General features: G+C 42.4%; 1 pseudogene; it reads right to left on the reverse strand.

The window, feature by feature from the left end:
- Positions 1-19,506: 19,506 nt before the first annotated feature.
- On the reverse strand, positions 19,507-22,415 carry Gm29389 (annotated as a pseudogene).
- Positions 22,416-23,554: the final 1,139 nt, after the last annotated feature.

Consider the following 23,554-nt stretch of genomic DNA (forward strand, 5'->3'; position numbering starts at 1 on the left):
GTTATGAGCTTTGGTTCTTGACTATAACACAGTCTTACAAATTGCACAGAGCTTTGTCCTATGTTAAGAAAACATATCTTGCCTTGTCTCGTAGCTCAGCTATTTTCATGATGTCCTATTTTTTTTACCAGATTATAAATCTTGAAAACCTCTGTTTAGCCTTCATCTGTCTACATACTGAGTTGCACATGTTAGATGGTGAACAGATTTCTAATATTGAAGTAATCTAATTCCTCAATGAATACTCTAATCATAAATGGTTTTGAGACATTCTTACCATGTATTTCAGGCTGACCTGAAACTTGTGGCAGTTCTCCTGTCTCAACCCTCAAGTGTGGGGGTGGGGGGAGCCATCTTGGTTCCCAGATGCCTCAGAGACTAGTCTGCACAGGTAAGAGTGTGGACTACAGAAGCTAATAGCTTCTGGGACAGGCAGAAACCACACAGCTTCTGGGGCAGACCCCGTTTCGGGCTCTAGACATTCGGGCACCTTCCCTGCCAGAGGAGAGGTATCTGCCCTGCCTGGGAGGGCTTTGTTGGAGCACCTAGGGGAGCCATCTTGGTTCCCGGATCCCTCAGAGACTAGTCTTCGCAGGTGAGAGTGTGGACTACAAAAGCTAACAGCTTCTGGGACAGGTGGAAGCCACACAGCTTCTGGGGTATACCCTGTTTCGGGCTGCAGACATCCAGCACCTTCCCTGCCAGAGGAGAGGTGTCCGCCCCACCTGCAAGAGCTTTGTCGGAGCACCTGGGGGAGCCATCTTGGTTCTCGGATCTCTCAGAGACTAGACTGTGTATGTGAGAGTGCCGACTACAGAAGCTACACAGCTTCTGGGACAGGCCCTGTTTCAGGCCTTCATCTTCTGCCAGGAGGCAGGTCTGAATGCCAGATATCTGTGCACCTTCCCTGCAAGAGGAGAGCTTGCCTGCATAGAGTGCTCTAACCACTGAAACTCAGGAGAGATCTAGTCTCCCAGGTCTGCTGATAGAGGCTAACAGTATCACGAGAGGAATAAGCTCTAACCAGAGGCAACTATAACAACTGACTCCAGAGATTGCCAGATGACTAAAGGCAAATGTAAGAATCTTACTAACAGAAACCAAGACCACTCACCATCATCAGAACCCATCACTCCCACTGAAGAATGAAAAATTACTGGCCTCTTGTGAGAACATGAATTTTTTACCTCGGAGCCCACCCCCTCCCATCTAGAAAACATTTTTGAGATAAAGGCCTCCTAGAACAACCTCAAAATGAACCGGGTACATTGCCAAATGATAGGACATGACTCCTTAGTTACGTAGATTCCTTGATAGGACATGACTCCTTAGTTACGTAGATTCCTTTGGCAGAACCCCTTGTCCCTTGGCAGAACTCCCTAGTGATGTAAACTTGTACTTTCCCTGCCCAGTTCTCCCCCTTTGAGTTTTACTATATAAGCCTGTGAAAAATTTTGGCTGACCGTCGAGACTCCTCTACCCTGTGCAAAGGTGTATGAGTTTCGACCCCAGGGCTCTGGTCTGTGTGCTTTCATGTTGCTGCTTTATTTCGACCCCAGAGCTCTGGTCTGTGTGCTTTCATGTTGCTACTTTATTAAATCTTACCTTCTACATTTTATGTATGGTCTCAGTGTCTTCTTGGGTACGCGGCTGTCCCGGGACTTGAGTGTCTGAGTGAGGGTCTCCCTTCGGGGGTCTTTCACCACCTCAGCCAGTCCTGGATACCCCAACACACCTGAAAAGCTAGACCCAGATTTAAAAGCATATCTCATAATGATGGTAGAGGACATCAAGAAGGACTTTAATAACTCACTTAAAGAAATACAGGAGAACACTGCTAAAGAGATACAAATCCTTAAAGAAAAACAGGAAAACACAACCAAACAGGTAGAAATCCTTAAAGAAAAACAGGAAAAAACAATCAAACAGGTGATGGAATTGAACAAAACCATACAAGACCTAAAAAGGGAAGTAGACACAATAAAGAAAACCCAAAGTGAGGCAATGCTGGAGATAGAAACCTGAGGAAAGAAATCTGGAACCATAGATGCGAGCATCAACCCTCAAGTGCCAGGACTATAGACTATTAACTTTTATGAGTATAAATTCTCATTGAAAGACCTCATATGCAGTTGCCCTAGCATTTTTACAATACTTTGCGAAAAAAAAATCTTCATAAATATTTAGTGATTTGAACTGAAAGTTCTGAGATGACTTTATTCTTTTAATTTTCAAATCAGTCTTTACAGGAGTGCAAATTCCTCTTATACTTGAGGGTCAAGTATCAGTCTGAGAAAGAAAAACAGACAACAACAGGATCTGAGTTTCAAAATACAATAGCCGGGCATGGTGGCTCACGCCTTTAATCCCAGCACTCAGGAGGCAGAGGCAGAGGGCAGGTGGATTTTTGAGTTTGAGGCCAACCTGGTCTATGAAGTGAGTTCCAGGACAGTCAGGGATACACAGAGAAACCCTGTCTCAAAACAAAACAAAACAAAACAAAACCACACCAAAAAAAAAATACAATAGCATCATTTCTATTCCATTTACATAAATCTTTTTTTTTCAGAAAGCAAGTCATGAAATAGCCAAGGCTGAATTTTTTTAAAGATTTATTTATTTATTTTATGTATATGAGTACACCATTGCTCTCTTCAGACATACCAAAGAGGACATCAGACCCCATTACAGATGGTTGTAAGCCATCATGTGATTGCTGGGAATTGAACTCAGGACCTCTGGAAGAGCAATCAGTGCTCTTAACCACTAGACATCTCTCCAGCCCATACAATGGTGAATTTGAACTCACCACTTACGATCCCTTCCTTGGCCTCCCAGTTGGCGAGATTGCAGGCCTGGTCTACCACACTGTCTTAGGGTTTTACTGTTGTGAACAGACACCATGACCAAAGCAAGTCTTATAAAAGACAACATTTAATTGGGGCCGGCTTACAGGTTCAGAAGTTCAGTCCAAAATCATCAAGGCAGGAACATGGAAGCATCCAGACAGGCATTGTGCAGGAGGAGCTGAGAGTTCTACATTTTCATCCGAAGACTCCTTGTGGAAGACTGGCTTCCAGGCAGCTATGAGTAGGGTCTTAAAGCCCATGCCCACAGAGACACAACTACTCCAACAAGGCCATACCACCTAATAGTGCCACTCCCAGAATACACAAGCCATCATACACACCTAGTTTAGAAATCTTCATGTGATCAAGCTAGATAATATCCAACTTATCCTTCTGATATCCTTCTTTCTCATTCTTCCATTGTCCTTTAAGGTCAGCCATGTATTAACCAGAAAAGTAAAGAACATAATGAAATGTACAATTCTAAAACATATTAAAGCCAATTACCTATATATGTAAACTGTTGAGAAATGCAGAAGACACGCGTGGCTGACTGAAATGGGTTAGAGATGTCCTGCTCATGCAAAATTTCTGGCAGTATTGTCTTTGCTCAAGATCCTGTGGCCTCCATTGGCCACAAGAAAGAGTGAGGCATGTGCTTGCTAAGCCAGAGACCACATAGATGTAACTACAGCCCCACAGAATGCCAAAGCTCGACATCTGGTGACTGGTGAAACCCCAGGCCATCTCCCCATCCCCTTCTCACTTTTAGTGGGACCTAATTCTTGCCACAAATCTTAAAGTCCCACCTCTCCAAGCCCTTTTGGGATGCTGAGACTTAATTTATAGTTTGCTCTCATTTTGCTGTGCTTGACTTTTCTCTCACCTCTAGACTGTGAACTCCTTGAGACTAAAAGGCTAGATAGTGTTCTGTGTATTTCTCCTGTCCTTCCCACTCCCCCTGGATGATGACATTCACCAAATAAGCATAAAATTCTGTTCCAAGATTTCTTCTCCTGTAGCTTCCTTTGTGGTCACTAAGGCAGTGATTTGATGCTTCATTTTTGGGTTTTGCATGGAGGCCACATGCAGGGACTTTTGACAGATGTGTAAGCATGGTGTGTAGCTGACATATATCTGAGTCATTTTTTAAAAAAGATTTATTTATTTATTACATGTAAGTACACTGTAGCTGTCTTCAGACACACCAGAAGAGGCCGTCAGATCTCGTTACGGGTAGTTGTGAGCCACCATGTGGTTGCTGGAATTTGAACTCTGGACCTTCGGAAGAGCAGTCGGGTGCTCTTACCCACTGAGCCATCTCACCAGTCCTATCTGAGTCATTTTAATGAAGAGAAAAATAATCAGAAACCAGAGTGTGTGGAAGGGTTATTTTTATTGACAATAGAATAAGAAAAAGATTTAAAACTACAAAAGGTTCCCCAAAATGCTTTATTCAACTTGTACAGACATGTTCTGTTATTATTTCTCCTGTTCAGTGTTGACTGGGGAAGCAAGCATACATAGTTCTTGTAAGTCATATTTGATGTGAGGGAGTCTCTATTTCTCAGGCTTCTAATTTATAAAACAAGTGCAATTGAAATTTCCAACTTTTAGCTGGTGAACCATAGCAGTCAATTGGCTCCAGGCATTGTTTAGAATATGGATACACAGTTTAATTTTTAAGTTGTTTCTGGAAAAATTTCACAAGAAATCTAATAGAAAAGCTGAATGGTGAAGTCTGTTGGAAATGAGTGCAGAGGTCTGGGACAAAGGGTTCTTGTCAAATCAGGTCAAGAGAAAGTGCTGAGAGCCAAAGCCGGAAAATCCTGTTCAAATGAATTGTGAAAAGCAGGTTGTGCAAGGATGTAAGCTTGGGTTAGAATTCAAGAGATCAACCACAGTGCCAAGCAGGCAAAGAAAACAACCATGAAAAGCCAATGGCAGGTCATCTACAGGAAGGCTGGTGACAGTGGCTATAGCATATTTCTGGAACCCAGGTTTTAGGACAGAAGGGGTCACCTTAAAGAGTCTGTAATGAACTCGACATGAAACTTTGTGTGTTGCAAACATCTCAGAGCTACCATGTCTTTAGGTCCAGTCAGGCTCTGGCCCAAGAGAAAATTATAAGACTGATTGACAGGTCAGTCTAGTCCAGGGACATATTGTGGCAATACATGATAAAAATATCTCTTACATTCTAAGAGACTGGAACATTTTCTGGAACTCAACAGCCAGAGCTAATTATTCACCTGGAGGTCAGTTAAGACTTAAGACTGCTCTCTTACTGTGAGCTCAGTCTGTTTGTTTATCCTGCTTTTAAGAGAAGGATGTAACAATCGACCTTATTTACTTTGGATTTCCCAGGTAATCAACAGTTCACAACCTAAGATAAAGCATAGCTATCCACTCTCCCAATCTTCTGACCCAAGAGTAATGCATGTGTGTTTGCAAGTGTGTTTCCATTAGTATTTCTTCTTATTTGCTGGAAACAACAAAGAGGCTAAAAGTGGCTTTATAAATGAATATCCACCAAAAATGATGAAAGCTTTACAGAGATATTGCTTCATAATCAGTGAGTTTTCTAATACTGTTTGATATCTTAGTCAGTTGGAGCCAGTAACTTAATCCTTTATAGAATTCTGTTAAAGGTTTCTGTGACGTATCCCCCATTCCTTTCTCATTTGTTGCTGTGTGTGCTGTTGAAAGAAGAGACAGCAACACCTTTTGTGAGGGCCAGACATACACACAGATGTAGTCACATAGACAGACACAGGGTTAGAACACATTGATAAGACAGCAAGCATTTAGGGAGGCACAGATTCTGACTCATACAAGAGACAGACAGGAAAGGACAGAAGACACAGGGAAAGTGAGGTAGAGAATTCAACGTGGTTAAATTGCTTCAAGAAGAAGTGCTTTGATTTCTTTTCCTTAATGCAACATGGACATATTGTGAGTGTTTTAGTTAGGGTTTTACTGCTGTAAACAGACATCATAACCTAGGCAACTCTTAATAGGACAACATTTAATTGGGGCCTGGATTACAGGTTCAGAGGTTCAGTCCATTATCATCAAGGTGGGAGCATGGCAGCATCCAGGCAGGCATGGTGTAAGAGGAGCTGAGAGTTCCACATCTTCATCTGAAGACCCCTAGCAGAAGACTGGCTCCCACATGGTTAGGAGGAGGGTCTCAAAGCCCACCTCCACAGTGACACACTTCCTCCAACAAGGCCAAACCTACTCCAACAAGGACACAGTTCCTAATAATGCCACTCCCTGGGACAAACACATTCAAATCACCACAGTGGGTGATTCAGAATTTATTATTAATGTGTTTACTCTGCTTAACATGTCACTGCCATTAAGCGATTAGTCCCCAAGGTGTTGGTGTACTTTTGTTTATGACTTTTGTACTGGGTATTCGCTGAGCTTCTTTGATCTGTGGGTTTATAGTTTTCAGTGGATCCATAAATTCTCAAGCATTGTTTTTTCAAGTATTTATTTTGTCCCTTCACGTCCTCCTGCAGTAACTTTAACTGTATAGATATTGGTCCATTGAGGCTGCGTTGCAGCTTTTCTGGTGTTCTGTTTACTTTGTTCTTCCTGCCTTTTTTCTAAGTTCTATTTTAAACAGCCTCTATGAAGGTTCACTAGTATTTTCTTCCTCGGTTTTCAATCTGCTGTCAATTTCGTGCAATGCATTCCATCTCAAGCACAGTAATTGCATCTGGAATTGTATTACATTGTGTGTATATGTATGATTGTGTATGTGTGCACATGTATGTGCATGCAAGCAGAGGCCAGAGGTTGATGTCATGAGTCTTCCTTGATTGCTCTGTATGTGTGTGCAGGTATGTGCATACAAATAGAGACCAGAGGTTGATGTCATGAGTCTTCTTTCATTGCTCTTTATCTTATTTTCTCTTTAGTGTCATTTTCCTTTTTAAATGTACCTATCTATATACTTATGTGTTTGTGTATGTATTTATTGTGTGCGCGCACACACACACATGCATGCATGTGCATGCATGCGACCATGTGTGTATGTGGGGTGATATTGTGTGGCATGAAATGTGTGTGGAAGTCAGAAGCCAGATCACAGAAGTTGGTTCTCTCTTTCCACCATGTGGGTTCCAGAGGGTCAGACTCAGGTTTGGTGGGCTTGGTGCTTCTCTAGCTCAGCCTTCTCACTGACCACCTCACCTTGTGTTCTTACAAACGGGGCCTCTCACTGCCACTGGAGCATGGATTGGACATGACCAGCTGGAGGTGCTTTAAGGGTCCTCCCATCTCTGCCACCCCAGTGCTCAGCTGACAGGAGAGCTCTAGCACACCAATGTTCATGTGGGCACTGGGCAGCCACACTCCGCAACATGCTTGTACAGCAAGCACTGTACTGATGGAGTCGTGTCTCCAACCCGCACCAAGAATTTAACATAGGCTGACATGGTGGCACAGGCCGTTAGTCCCAGCACTCCAGAGACAGAGACAGACAGATCTCTATGAGTTTGAGGACAGGTTAGTCTACACAGTAAGTTCCAGGCCAGCCAGAGCCACATAATAAGAGAGCCCATCAAAAACAAGAAAACAAAACAAAAACAAGAACCAGGTTTTTAAAAAGAAAGAATTGTAACCTCCAAGGCCTTACGTGTAAGTTCTTTTTATACCTTTGATGTCTTTACTTGACATGCTCAATGTTTCCTCTATCTTTTAATATGTGAAATATGCTCATAGGATCTCTTAATTTTTTTTCTTGCCTTTTTTTTTTTCGAGGCAGGGTTTCTCTGTATAGACCTGGCTGTCCTAGAACTCACTTTGTAGACCAGGCTGACGTCGAACTCAGAAATCCGCCTTCCTCTGCCTCCCAAGTGCTGGGATCAAAGGCGTGTGTCACCACCACCCGGCTCTCTTAATATTTTTATATGCTAACTTTATTGCCTGTGGCATTTCTTTGTTTATGTTTACTATTATAATTTAGTTCTATTTCTCCCTTCCCTTTCCTCCCTCACCCTTCCTCACACCCTTCAACACTCATGGCTACCTTTTTTCACTAATTGTTATTGCATGTATATATGTATTTGTATATACATATATATTCCTAAATACAATCCTGTTACTGATCTTGGCATTTTTTGTTTTTTCGAGACAGGGTTTCTCTGTGTAGCCCTGGCTGTCCTGGAACTCATTTTGTAGACCAGGCTGGCCTCAAACTCAGAAATCCACCTGCCTCTGCCTCCCAAGTGCTGGGATTAAAGGCGTGCACCACCACGCCCGGCCATAGCAAACTTCTTGATCCTCTGAATCTTACAGTTTACACACGGAGTGGAGGCAGTCCAAGAGAGATACCTCGTTTGGTTCTGGCCTCCCATTTTATTCTCAAAGGGCAGTCTGGGAACCCTGCACGGATAGAAAGGGAAACCATGTCAAGCAAAACCAAAAGAAAAAATATATGTCTGTTAAGCAAAGGACAGCAAAACAAAGCAAAGCTCACATTCATTATACATAGGCTGCCCCCTTTCCCAGGGCCCAATCAGATCATTGCATCCTCTTTATCCTCTTTCCACCTTCTTCTGTGTTTATCTTCTTCCAAATTCCTATGGAGCCCCCTTTTCCTATCTGTTTTAATATTTCTAAATACTAATTTTATTGTCTGTGGAATCTCTAAGCCTAATTCAATTGATTAGTTGCTTTCTTCACCATGGATCATATTCTTCGTACTCTTCATCTTTTCATAATTTTAAATCAAACACTTGACATTATGCATTTATCTTATGTGCTGTAGATTTTTGTATTTCTATAAATATTTTAGGCTTATTCTGAAATGCAGTTAAACCACTTATAAACAGTTGAATCTTTTCCATATGTTTATGCTTCGCTAATGGACCAGAATCCACTTTGATCTGGGGCTAATGTTTCTCCACTTCTAAGAGGTCAGTGAATGTTAGGATTTTCCATTCTGTTTAGTACAGACTTAGACTATTTCTGTCTCTGTGTAAGCTCTGAAAGCCAGTGCCTCCCTCCCAGCAGGTGGTTCTTCTCTTAGTCATAGGCACTGATTAACACTCAGCAGAACACGTGAGGGTGACTTGGCAGATCCCTACCGCTATCTCTTTGTACAGTGCTGTCTCCTCTGGTATTTTGCCCTACAAACTCTAGTCACCTTGGCCTCCCTGGACTCTGTTTCTTCCAATGAAGAAGACACTCAGAATCAGCTCTAGTTCTTACTTCTTGACACACCCTAGAAACTCTTTCCAGGCAGCAAGCTAGGCTGATTATGGGCCTCTTGACAAGATCCCTGCCCTGCACTGCCTGATGTCCGGTGTCTGAAGACTGTGCAGTAGACTTTGTAGATCTGGATTTTGGTTGCATCAGGTAGGGAGGTGTTTTGGGTACTTTTCCGTTGCTGTGAAAAAAAAAAAACACCCTGACAAAAACAACTTGGGGGAGAAAGGATTTCATTTGGCTTACAATTCCAGAGGGGTACAGTTGATCATGGTAGGGAAGATATGGGAATAGGGAGAGAAAGAATGGGAGCAGGAGCAAGAGGCTTGCTGGGCACATTGAGACCACACCGAGGAAGCACAAGGTGAACAGGAAACGCAGCTAGGCTTATAGCTGCTAAGCCTGCTTCCAGTCATACGCATTCTACAGCAAGACTCCATCTCCTCAAGGTGCTACAACCTTCCCAAATATAGTACCAACTGAATATAGAGTTCAAATATCTGAGCCTATGGTGACATTTCACATTCCAACTAAAACACTCCACCCTTTACCCCCGTGGGCTTGTAGCCATTTCTGGTTGCAAAATGCATCTTGTCCAGTTTCCAAAGTCCCAACACTGTTCAAAACTTAACATTTCAAAGTCTTTTCTAAGACTCAAGGCAACCTCTTAACAGTAACACCCTGTAAAATTAAAAACAAGCAAATAAACTGCATGTTTCCAAAATACACAGGATATACATTCACATTAAAAAAAAAAAAGGCGGGGGTTGCAGGGGGGCGGGCATAGCAAGGAAAGATCAGATCAAAAGACAGGGCAGACACCAAATCCCATGGTTCCATATGTGGCAACTGAGACTCAGACTTTTCGAGCAGATTCATCTCTGCTCCGAAAGGCATGGGTAACCCTTCCACTTCAATGCTGCCTCCTGTAACACACGTGGTATCTCTCTTGGACTGCCTCCACTCCGTGTGTACAGCTTTCTTGGGTGGACAACCAATGACTCTTACCTCTCTAGTCTCCTGGAGTCTCTCTTGACACTAAGGCTTCAGCCTCACCATGCAGTGGCCTCTAAGGACTGTCACCCAAGGATTCCGACTCTAATTAACCTCAGGTGGCCAAGCTGTCAGAGGTCACATCTGTTTGGCTTGCTGCTCCATAAGATAACAGTATCAACAGAGCCAGTGACTATGTGAACTTTGTTCGAGCTCTATGCCCTGAGATTTTCATGCTGTTACATTCATAAAGAGCTAGGAAGTTTCAGAGACTCTCTTCATACATTCATACCCATACAGTAACTGTTTGAGCTCTATGGCAGAGGTAGTTACCTGCCCACTAATGTCTGTCCACTTCCTGTTCTGCCCACTAATGTCTGTCCACTTTCTGTATTGGAATGGTTCTTGAGAAACAGCTCCCAAGCCAGAGATAAAGCTCTGACTGTGACCACAGGGCAAGCAAGCGGCAAGTTTTCACCAGTGAAAGGCATGTGGGGGTATATTGTGTCGTTTTAAAGACACGGCTTTCAAGAAGCAGGTCTTCTTGCTTTTCCCATTTGTTGACTGAATACTAAGGACAAAAGAAAACTTCTGTAGGACAGACACTGTCCCAGGTGCTGAACTGATAATGAGACCTAGTCCTCTGTGCCTGTGAATCTTGCTCAGGACTAAACCCAGAGCCTTATTGCATGCTACACAAGTCTCTATCCCTCAGCTATACCCCAGCCCTGCCCTTTCAATATTAAAGATTAACCAAATAAAGATACAAAGTAAGCAAGAAAAGAAAAAAACAAAAACAAAAACAAAAAACAGAAACAAGAGTTATACCTTTCCAAACACCTCTCTGATTATGTCTTCTGGGTATTCTGACTGGCTGGCTAGGGTGGTCCAGGGATCAGCCTTCCTCTGCTGCTCTCAGTGCTTGGATTGTAGATGTATGTGACCACACACAGCTCTCTCATGGGTGCTAGGGATCCAAATTGGTGTCCCCATGCTTACATGGCGTGCACCCATCTTCTCAGCCCCCCTGATGCATTTCAAACATGTCCAGGAATAATGACTGACTTACTGAGACCATCACCACATAGTCTCACAACCAAGCAGTTTCCAAGCCTCCTCCCCCAATTACTAGAGTTTGACTTTCTCTTTTGTTCTTGCCTTTACTTTATAAATAGAATTTTTGTTATATATTATTTTTGCTGTAGAGTTTAGTGTCATTACATGTTGGTAATAATCAAAGGCATTTTTTTTTCAGTTGTTTGATGTCACGGTTTAAGTGAATTCCCCAAATAACTCAACTCCATAAAGCTTAAGCTTGCTTTCGCATTTGAATCATTTTGCACAAAAAGCCTTTTGAAATGCATTCACTATTTTTCTCCCTCTTGAAATAGCTCGAACAGAACATCCTTTAACCTTTGTCTGACTCAGGCGATGATTGAAAGCATCTGTTATTGTAGTGGTCCATGCCACAAAGATGCTGGGATACTAGATGACTCCAGATGCTTTTTCTGTCATATTCATCATATATTCCTTTGCTTCATCTGCAACCAGCTGCCACGATGGCTCCTGATCCAGCTCTGGAAGCTCTCCCCCAACCCCCTTAATTCACAGCTCCTAATAATCTAGGAAATCAGCCAAAGAACTTGTTAGCATTTGCGATAAAAATAACTAGACCCCAAGGATCTTAAAAATAAACTGAATTAATTTAATGGTACCTTTCTGCACACTTCAATGCCTCTTTTTTATTCCTGTTTCTGTTTGCAGAAATTACTTCTTGACAAGGTATCACCTTCTATGTATAGCCCACATGCACTGCCAGTAAAATAATATGCATTATGCATAAGGAGATATAGACGCATGCATAGCGCATCAGTCAATACATTTTATGTCTACTTGTCCTCCCTAGGAATTCATTGAGGATGGAATTGTTTCTTTACACAGAGCCTGAAATATAGTAAGAGCTCAACAATGTTTTTTCAATGAGTTAACAGGTCTTATAGTGTAGGTTCCTGGTACAGTAGCAGATTTATAAAATATGCTTCTTTGTATAGATTTATTATTTTTAATCTTCTCCTTTTTATTCAGTCCAGGGCCCCAGCCCATGGAATGATGTCACCACCCACATTCCGATGGGTCTTCCTTCCTGGGTTAAAACCTCTGGAAATGCTCTCACAAACTCCCAGAGGCACGTCTCCCTGGTGGTTCTAAGCCCTGTCAAGTTGACAGTCATCACAGATGGCTTTTACCTTTTCTGAAATGCAGGAGGCAAGGATGTTTCCCAGCAAGGCGAGGGGAGGCTGGCCAAAGACTCATGGACAGTGTAAGAAGTCTGAGGCTCTCAGAAGCAGGGCAGTCTGGCTGATTACAATAGAAATTTCTAACCACAATAAAAGTCGAATGAGCTAGGAGTCCACCTCGCTGCTCTTGTGTGGCTTTATTTCACTTGTGTGCCTCAGTGGGGAGACAACAGAGACAACAGATGGTTCGGTTTGCAGTTTTTCCAGCGGGATACACAGAACAGGAATTGAGGGCAGTGAAAAGGATAATTAAAAAGTTGGTCCTGAATTCTAAGCTTCAAAAAGAAGGAGTTAATAAGAGAAGGAACCCATTAGACAGTGAGGAATTGCGACAGTGAAGCCAGAAGCTGGATATTTATAAAAAGAGGAAACTGAACTGAAAGAGAATTACCACAGATGATTATCTGGCCATGCTGGGCTTCTGGTGTTTGGTGGTAAGATGTGGGCATGGTACTATGTTACATAAAGATACTTTATGAGAAAAATATTGAATATTTTCCTTCCTATATTCCTCTATCTCTTCTTTTCTGCCACACCCAGCCACTATTAGCTCCCTGTCTCCCTGAACAATGTAGCTTCTACTTTCATGCATTAATATTATCTATATACAATGTAGGAACCACATATGAGAAAAGGCATATGATATTTGTCTTTAAAGACTTGCTTGATTTGCTTAATATGATTATTTCAAATTGTATTTGTTTTTCTGCAAATGTTGTTTATGGCCAAAACAAAACAAAACAAAACAAACTCTTCTTTATTGTGAATGCTGAAAAAAATGGCTCTGAGGTTAGGAGCCCTGTTTCTCTTTGGGGAGGACCCTGGTTCAGTTCCCAGCATTCACATGATGGCTTGCAAAATCTGTTACTCCAGTTCCAGGGATCTAGTGCCCTCTTCTGGCCTCCTCCAGCACTGCACACACGGTGTGTAGGTACATACATGCAGGAAAAAGTTATACACATAAAATAAAAGCAGATCTTTCAAATTTTCACCTGGCTCTTGAGGTGGCGTTTCACTGCAAGGCCACTTGGCCTGGAACTCTTGGTCCACCTATCTCAGCCTATGAAGTGCTGGGATTACAGGCATGCACCACTATGCCTGACTACGGTTTTGCACTGAATTGTGGTAGTTTGAGGAGTAGTGGTGAAATGAAGAGGACTAGCACAGCTTTCTGGGTTCTCTGTCTTTTCCTCACTATTCTTTCGAGAGCCTGGATCACTGCCAGGCACATGTGTTTATTTGCTTATTTATTTATAATAGCCCTGTTTTAGGGCTATTATTGCTGTGGTAAAACACTTTCCTCAGGGTTTGTTTGGCGGGCTTACGCTTCTTCAACACTATCAATCATTGAAAAAGTCAGGACAAGAACTTAAGCAAGGCAGGAACCTGGAGGGAGGAGCTGATGCAGGAGCCATGGAGGGGTGCTGTTTACTGGCTTGTTCCTCAGGGCTGCCTCTGTATAGCATCCAAGGCCATCAATCCGGGGGTGGCCCCGCCCACTACGGTATCCTCAACCAATCACTAATAAGAAAATGCCCCACAGGCTTACCTCAAGCCCAGTCTTACGGAGACATTTTTCTCAACTTCAGATTGAGACTATAGCTTTTCTCCAGTTAATATCAAACTAGCCCACAGGCTAGTTTTATGTACCTGATGCATCCGGAAGATCCGTTTAATATTTGTAGTAGCTCTGTGTGATTAGAACAGCTACTATCATTCCCCATTTAAAGATGATAAAGCTAAAGCACAAGGCAATACTCGCTCAGGTCACACAGACAGACAAAGGCCGAACTGCGTCCAAACTAAGACCTGGTTCCAGAGCTATGTCAAGCAGCTCTTGATGCAACTGAGCTGGGGTGAATCGTTGGAGATGACTTAATTGCTATTTTCAGCATCTTGTGACATCCAATGGTTCAAGTCTAAGGTTGCCCTCTTGTAGTATAGAAATCTGGTATTCAGCATTAGCTTATCCTTTTGAAGAGTCTAACATTCCAGAATGTCAGCGTTACAGAGGGCTGGGTATATGCATGTATCGGGAAGAGAAAGCAAGATAGAGTCTTCACCAGGGTCTGTCCACCTTGTCTTTTGAGTTAAGTTCACTCATTGGTCTGGGGCTCTCTTCAGAGTCTAGATTGGCTACCCACTTAGCTCCAGGGATCCACCTGGCCTCTCCTCTTTAGTACTGGGACTACAATAGCACACTGCTATGCTTAGCTTTTTCTTTTTCCTTTTTTTATGTTTGTTTGCTCTCTCTCTCTCTCTCTCTCTCTCTCTCTCTCTCTCTCTCTCTCTCTCTGGTTTTTTCGAGACAGGGTTTCTCTGTGTAGCCCTGGCTGCCCTGGAACTCCCTCTGTAGACCAGGATGGCCTCGGATTTAGAAATCCACCTGCCTCTGCCTCCCAAGTGTTGGGATTAAAGGCATGCACCATCACTGCCCTGCCATTTTTTATGTTTTATTTCATTATTTTTTGAGGCAGGGTCTCACCATGTAGTCCTGCCTGCCTAAGAACTCAAAGGTAGACCAGGCTGACCTCAAATTCACAAAGACCTGACAGTTTCTGCCTCCCAAGTGCTGGGACTAAAGGTGTGTACCACCGTATCTGGATCCTAGCTTTAATTTTTTTTTCAATAGCATATATCAATTATATTCAATAATGGGTTTCATTATACCATTTCCACATATGAATGTAAATACAGTTTAGTTATGTTCCCCCCAAACAATTCCTTTTTCGTTTTTCATGTCTCTTTGAAGTGTGCAGTTGATTGAAAGACTTATTAGGGTTGCTCACAGGGCCATGGGTAAAGGGCTGCTGACATGAGCAAGGGCAACTTATGAGCAGCTGGCTATACCACTGAAGAATACATTTCTCTCCAGCAACCACTAACTGTCTGCAGATCTCCAGGGAGCAGGGAACCTCAGGAGACCCTTCTCCACTATGATAGAGTGTTGACACATAAGATCTTGTGCAGGTCGTCATTGCTCCTGTGACTACAACTGACATGCCATGCAACAAACAGCATCCTATGTCTTTCTCTACTGTTGCATTCTTTCTACTTCCTCTTCTACAGTGACCCTTGAATCTTGGAGTGGGTGATGCAGATGTCCCACTTAGGGAAGAGCATCCAAGAGTCACTTATTCTTGGCATTTGGACCAGTTATGAATCCTGTAGTAATTGCTATCCACAGGAAAGAGGCGCTTCTCATGCCATCACAGGACTAATCTATAGGCATGTGCTTTATTATTATTTTTAAATTGCATCCACCTGCGCATGCATGCACACTGACCTAATCCAGACAGCTTTAGAAAACTACTAATCCTTAAGTCCTCCTGGCAGAGACCAGGATTTGTTTAGTCTGGGATGGCACCCAACCGCTGAAGCTCTCCAGAGAGTTCAAGGTGCAGTCAAGGTTAATGGTTGTTAGAGTCAATAAAAACACACACTTATATTTTGGTTCTTTATTATCTGTGGGGAAAGAGAGCCTTGAAACTGGGGTAGCTATTAGGTCCTGATTTCAATGGGTTTGCTTCAGCTTTTCCTAAGGTTGTATCTTTCTCCCAAGTTGGTGAGAGGAGAGGGGAGTCTGTGAGACCCAGGGGACATTCCACACAAAAGCTCTTCTCTAGGACTATATGAACAAAGACCCTTGAGCTGTCAACCTCTTCCCCAAGTCTGTAACTAAAGGGCAGACTGCATTTCAAGCATAAGTTTTAGTGGTCCCTGTTTTTTTTTTTGAGAATGTGGAGGAAGGGTGACTTAAGAGACTGGAGTGTCTCCAGATGGGTACATAGCCGATGTCTGACAACTGCTGGAGACACAGATATGAAAGGTACAGGGGTCAGGGAGTTAAATGCCTGCCTTTATTAGTCTGTTAAATGAGAAGGCAATTCTGCCTGTAATTTCCCACCTGACATTAAGCTATAATTGCTTGATTATTTAGCCTGTCTGACCTTCAGGTTATTAGCAAACTAGAAACAATGGTACTTTGTGAAGATTACATGAGATAATTGTATATATAACACATATCAATAAGCCCAAGACTCAGCAGCTACAATGTATCATATGCTTGCCTTCAAATGGTCCTCCTCTAATAAAAGTAGCTTTGTAGGTCCCAGGAGGAGATGTGTCCATGAGCCGCTCCCCTGGGGCTTGTGCCTGCACTGTGGAGGAAAACAGGACTATTTTTAACTTCAGTACTGGGCACTGAAATAGTGCCTTTGTGTCTAGCTTTTTTCATGTGGCGTTATATTTTCTTTGCAAGCATTTTGTGATATATATTTTTAATTTAATATATACATTAAATAAAAGAAGGGAGACGGGGTGCCTAAGTATTTACTGTGTGTTGAGAATGGACTCTCTTGTAATAGAGGGGAACAACAGAATGGAATTAGGTCATTACAAGCATAGAGAAGCAGTATGAAGCAAAGATGCTGTGTCTGTACTCAGGCTTCGCCTCCATCTGTGTCAGCATCTCCCTCCAAGCTAGTGACGTTGTTGAACCAGCTGGTGGCCGTCAGGCTCTGATGTTTTTCTCTCTTCTGACCTTGAGGAGCTCTTTCTGTCAAATTCTACAGTCATGTTCTTTAGTGTGTCAGAAGACAAGAACTTAACAGAAAATAGCAGACCTTTGGAAGAACAAAGCCAAAGATGCGTGGCTATGGAAACATATAAAGAACTGGAGCTTTGGAAGAGCTAAAACTTGTTCACCAGCAGTGTTTCCTTTTGGTTTCTAAATCTATTCCCACATGCCTGCAATTTCCCTGTGCTTTTGAATTAATCATGTTTCTGCTTAATTAGATACTCCGTGAGAGAAATGAATTCCAACTCTGGATGACAGGAGAATTCCTGCGGAAGTTTTTTTTTAAAGTTCTGAGGTGGAGTCCAGGCTTTGATAGTTTTTAAAACTCCCCTGTAACTTCAGAAAGTTGAAGACACATACACTAAACAATGATGTCAATGATATTTGATAATATTCTTTGTTGCTTTCCTTTTGATTTTTATAAAAATGATTTTTTTTTTCGAGACAGGTTTCTCTGTGTAGCCCTGGCATTCTTGGAACTCACTCTGTAGACCAGGCTGGCCTCAAACTCAGAAATCTGCCTGTCTCTGCCTCCCAAGTGCTGGGATTAAAGGCGTGCGCCACCACGCCCAGCTTAAAAATGATTTTTAATGCCACAGTTACTGTGCCGTGCTCCTTTGGATCCTGAAGCTGCCTTAGAGAAGTTTAGAGCCCTGCCTGTGAGCCTTTAGAAGTTTGGAGGAAACTCCCTGACATCACATATTTGATTGACCCTGAAAGGTTGTCCTGTAACATGAAGAGCACATTTAAATAAAACAAGGTTCTAAATCAAGTATATTTAGAAAGAAAGAAAGAAAGAAAGAAAGAGAGAGAGAGAGAGAGAAAGAAAGAAAGAAAGAAAGAAAGAAAGAAAGAAAGAAAGAAAGAAAGAAAGAAAGAAAGAAAATGAAAAAGAATAAAAATCTGGTTGACAAATGGGAATGGACAGAACCAGCATTTAAAAGGCAAACAAAGAGAAATTTGAAAGAAAAATTCAGGAGATAGGGAGGATGTGTCTGGAGAGAGTATGCTGGCTCTCTGCGGCAGGTCTAGGCTGAGAGGAGAGAACCAGGTCCAGTCTCTCTGGGGCGTAGCTTGCTGCCCTCCAGAGAATAAGTGCCCTGAGCTGGGAGTTTGTCAAAGCAGGAGCTTCTTTAACTGTAGCAATCTTTTGTTATAAAGGGCTGAAAGAGGAGGTGGGTTTTTTTTTTTTAACTGAGGTGAGATGAGTTAGGGTGAGGGGAAAGGTGATGAAGGGTATAGGGTGACTGACAGAGCCATCAAAGCTATTCTATGTCAGCAGTAGCTAGGCAAAGGCAGGATTAAGCAGGTCTTGCTGAGTGACTCCAGTGCGGAAGTGACTGAGACAGTTTTCAAGCTCCTGTTTGTCCTCAAGGCCCACACCAGGGCCAAAAAAGGCCCAACAAGAGTAAGGTGAGAGAAGCAATAAAGGATTTCAATAAGAGAAGAGAGCTGTGCTTGGAAGGCTACGAAGCCTCACTGATCTTTTCACCCCCATTATCGGGAGGCCCAGGCAGGTGCACTTTCCTTCTGCAGGCAGAAAATTACAAGAGCTGCATCTGCCTGGATAGGGATATGGCTGAGTTGGTAGAGTGCTAGCACGGAGCCCTGGGTTTAATCCTCAGCACAGCATAAAGCAAATTCGGGACACACACTAGCACTCCTAGTACTTGTCAGGTGGAGGCAGGAGGATCGGAAGTTCAAGGTTGCCCTTCACTACACAGTTGTTTCCAGGCTAGTCTGGGCTACACAAGACCCTTTTGGAGGAGGGGGAATAGGAGGAAGGGGAAGAAAGAGGTAGAGGGGGAGGGAGGAGGAGGAGAAATAATAGCAGGTCTATTAGATCTGTCAGTTTAAGTCTCCATAACCTGACACTGGAAGTTTTGCAAGGATACAGCTTTGCCTGACCTTCCACTGAGATGCTTCGAATGCATGAGATACACTTAGGAAATTAGCACTTTAATCTGCTTTCATCTGTCTCTTGCAAAAATCAACTTCGTCAGCAGAGTTTCTATAAACTCATTTTAAGTGTGTGATCCAGTGACTTCTGACAGACATATTCTGACCATCCAGTGGAAAATGTAGGGTATTTCCATCACACACCCCCAGTTTCCTTCTGCCCATCTGTAATCAACACTTCTCTTGTCACCAAACAACACCTATTTAATGTATTACAGATTTGTTTTGTCTGCTCTAGGATTTTGTATAAATAATCCACACACTGTGAAATTACTTGTGTTTGGATTCTTTCATGTAGCTCAATGTTTTCTTCCCAAACATTCCAGTGCAAAATACCCCATCAGAGCCAACGGTGGTTAAGAAACCACTGGAACACAGTCCTTATCCAAACACTTGGCAAATTGAAGCAGGAGAGTCAGGAGAAGTTCAAGGCCAATCTTAACTACATAGTGAGTTTAAGGCCAGGCTGGATTACTTGAGACCTTGTCGCCTACCCACAAACTCAATAATGTAACAAAGTAGAGAGTATTTTACAGCAATCACCTATATATATATACAACTATATATATAGGCAGTTCTGCAAGTTTATTTGACATTCAGCAGGTTAGTTCTCATTCACATTGGCAGTCTGGAGATTTTTAAATGTGCTAACAGGCACACAAGTTACCAGCGTGTAGAGCTTGTTTGGGGAATCCTCATCCTTGTTACGTTTTCTGGATAAATGTACTCGGATGAGATATGGAACATTCTTTTTTCCCTTGGTCCAGGCGGCTTTATTGAGCCTGGTGTCAATGTGTACATCCTGTGCCCCCATTTCCTCCATGGCAAACTTCTGAATTTCTTTGAGTGCCCAAGGAGCATGCTTCTTAGAAGCCCACTCCAAGGATGCGCTTGTGAATGTTGATGGTGTATTCTCAGGTCACCACCTTGTTGATGCCAGAACGGCCCTTCTTCTTCTATATAGAGAACCCAGGTCTCAAAAAAACCAAACCAACCAACCAACCAACCAACCAAACAAACAAACAAACAAACAAACACACAAAAACACCACACAGCTATCTTAAGATAGCCACTCAAACATTTTGCCACCATTTGTTTGGATGGCTTCCTTAATTTACTCTTTAAAATTGTTTGCTAAAGATTATTTTTTATCCAGGCATAATGGCACATACCATTGAGAGGTGAAGGCAGGAGGGTCAGTTGTTCAAAAGGGGTCTTGACTACATGGTATGTTACACCCAACTTAGGCTACATGAGATTCTATAAATAAAAATTCAAAAAATGTTTATATATCTTTGTGAGTGTAATTTACATTTCAGTTTTTGAGTTTACAATTTTTTTTAATTTAAAAGAGCTTTTAGTTTGTTTTGTTTTGTTTAAGACAAGATTTCTCTGTGTAGCCCTAGCTGTCCTGGAACTTGCTCTGTAGACCAGGATGGACTTGAACTCAGGGGTCCACCTGCCTCTGCCTCCCAAGTGCTGGGATTAAAGGTGTGCCTCACCACCACCAGGATAAAAAGTTTTTATACAATATATCTTAGTCATATTCTTTCCTTTTCCCAACTCCTTCTAGATCCTTTCTATTTCCCCACCTTCCCAATTTAATGTTCTCCCACTTTCTCTTAAAAGGTGGAGAAAAAAACTTATAAAGACATTAAGTCCAAAAAAAAAGACACACAAAAAACATGGAGTTTGCTTTTCACTTGCCAACAATTCCTGGTAATGGGGACTGGTGGTTAATATACACAGTGACACTCCCCTGGGAAACCTGAGTTTTCCTTTTGCGAATAGGAATCTATTGCACATAGCTTCTTGGTTAGGGGCAGGACTTTGTGTCCACATCCCCTTCTCAATGTCCAGTTGTGGGCCTCTGTGTTCATCATCATCTACTGCAAGAAGCAGCTTGTCTGATGAGGAATGAGTGGTGGTCTGGACTACGGGGATAACAATGTCATACTAAAGGAACAAAGATAACAATGTCTACTAAAGGAACATAGTCATTATATGGCTACGTTCCTTTAGTAGAATAACAGTGGTAGGGTGTCCCCTAGGGTCTGTGACCTAGCTAGTCTCAGATTCTTGGCCACTTTATCAGTGTCCTGTATGGTTGCATCTCATGGAGTGGGCTTTAAAGCCAATTTTTGGAAACTGATTAGTTACTCCTATACCATCTGTGCCTCTATTATACAGTATATGTTGTAGGATTTGATCACTCTGTGAACCGCAAGAATGTGCTATTTACTGAAGAAAACCTGAGATTGTGTTATTCACTTAAAAAAAAAAAAAAAAAAAAAAACAAAAAAACCTTGATACTAGTTGTGTTGTGGCTCTGGCCTTAGTACACACCTTTAATCTCAAATAATGAAGGTAAAGTTAGTTAGTAGAAGGAAGCACCCATGTTTGACAGGGATGTCTAATTTAATGGTAGAAAAAGTGATGAAGCAGGGGGAGCTTTGACAGGATAGGGTAGTCCCGAGAGAGGAGAGGGAAGCTACATAAGAGAACAGAGCAGAGAGAGAGGGGAGGGGGCAGTTTTACTGGGACAGAGATAGAGAGACAGGTTACAGAGAGGGGACAAACTAGACATAGGTGAAGACAGAACAAGACAGACAAGGAGAAGGAGCCAAAAGATTAGAACAGATTGCCAAAGTCAGTAGGAGGCCAAGCAGAGCAACTCAGTCAGAGGCTGAGAGAGAAGTCAGAATAGCAGATATTAGACGAATAAAAGTTACCTTGACTGGTCTATCTTATGAGCACATTGCTGTTGTAGGTTGAAAGGTCGGTAGCAGGGTAATATTGGTGATTGCCTTTCCCTCCATGTTCTTTTATCCTGCCCTCCCCCAGTTCCTCATTCACTCCAGTTGTTCTAACATCTCCTTCATCTCCACATCACTGGATTCTATTGTTCCTTCCTTCGAAGATCCCCTCCTCACCCCAAGTTCCTTACTAGCTATCTAACCTCTGTGGTTATTTGGACTAAAACAGACAAATTTAAAAACCAAATCTTACATCTATATGGAAGAGAAAACATGCAATATTTTTCTTTGGGGCTCTGGGTCTGGGTTACCTTACTCAGGGTAATTGTTGCTAACTCTATTAGAATACCTGGAAATTTTATAATTACATTTTTTTCTAACAGCTGAAATATATTCCATTATACAAATGTACTACATTTTATTATCTATTCTACAGATTATGGACATCTAGGCTCTTTACAACTTTGATCATGGTGCCAGCATTTTTATAAATATTATTTATATTTCACAATTTTAAAAAGTTAGACTTTTAAAAATGAAAATAAAAATCCAGTATAATTCTTAACTCTAAGATGAAAACCAGTTCTTTCCATTGAAAAGACAGAAAATAGGGGCTTGAGAGATTGATCAGCAGTTAAGAGTGCTTGCTTCCAGAGGACCAGAGTTCAGATCACAGCCACATCATGACGCGAACAGCTTCCTGTAACTCCAGGGAATTTGATGCCCTCTTCTGGCTTCCTTCAACAGCAGCACACATGCACGCTTACAACACACACACATACACACACACACACACACACACACACACACACACACACACACACACACACAGAAATAAAAATAAATCTTTAAAAAAGGAGATAGAAGGGCTGACAAGATGGCTCAGCGGGTAAGAGCACTGACTGCTCTTCCGAAGGTCCTGAGTTCAAATCCCGGCAACAATATGGTGGCTCACAACCACCCGTAATGAGATCTGACACCCTCTTCTGGTGCGTCTGAACTCAGCTACAGTGTACTTATGCATAATAATAAATAAGTCTTTGGGCCAGAGCAAGCAGGGACTGAGCTAGTGGAGTTGATCTGAGCGAGTGGGACTGACCTGAACAAGACGGGGCCTAATGGAGCGAACAGAGGTCCTAAAAACTCAATTCCCAACAACTACATGGAGGCTCCCAACCATCTTTACAGCTACAGTGTACTCATATGCAATAAATAAATATATAAATAAATCTCTCTTTCTCTCTCTCTCTCTCTCTCTCTTTTTTTGAGACAGGGTTTCTCTGTGTAGCCCTGGCTATCCTGGAACTCACTCTGTAGACCAGGCTGGCCTCGAAGTCAGAAATCTGCCTGCCTCTGCCTCCCAAGTGCTGGGATTAAAGGCGTGCGCCACCACCGCCCGGCCCCATTTAACACTTTTAAGAATATAAAAAATGCCTATCTTTTGGTGGCCTATATGGGTTTCTGACGCAGTGATAAGGAACGTGGCCAGAAATAACTTGAGGGAAGATAGGCTTTACTTCCTCTTACAACTCCCAGGTCACAGTCCACCATGGGGAAGACAGGACAGGAAGTCAGGGAAGGAATGAGATAAACAGAACCCACAGGTAAAGAAACAGAGTGATGCTGTTTGTTGGTTTGCTCCCTATGGCTTGTTCAGCCTGCTTTCTGAGCACTTGGGCTACTTCCCCATGGGGAGCACCGCCCACAGTGAGCTGACCCTTCCACACCCATCGTTAATTAAGGAAATATCCCACAGATTTGCCTACAGGCCAGCCTGATGGAGACATTTTCTCACTTGAAGTTCCTCCTTCCCAGATGTTCCTGGCTTGTGCCAAGTTGACAAAAACTATCTGGCACATTTGGCTATTTGAAATAGATAGTAAAATATTGGTAATT

The sequence above is a fragment of the Mus musculus genome, chromosome 1 (assembly GCF_000001635.26).
Source record: "Mus musculus strain C57BL/6J chromosome 1, GRCm38.p6 C57BL/6J".
NCBI lineage: Eukaryota > Metazoa > Chordata > Mammalia > Rodentia > Muridae > Mus > Mus musculus.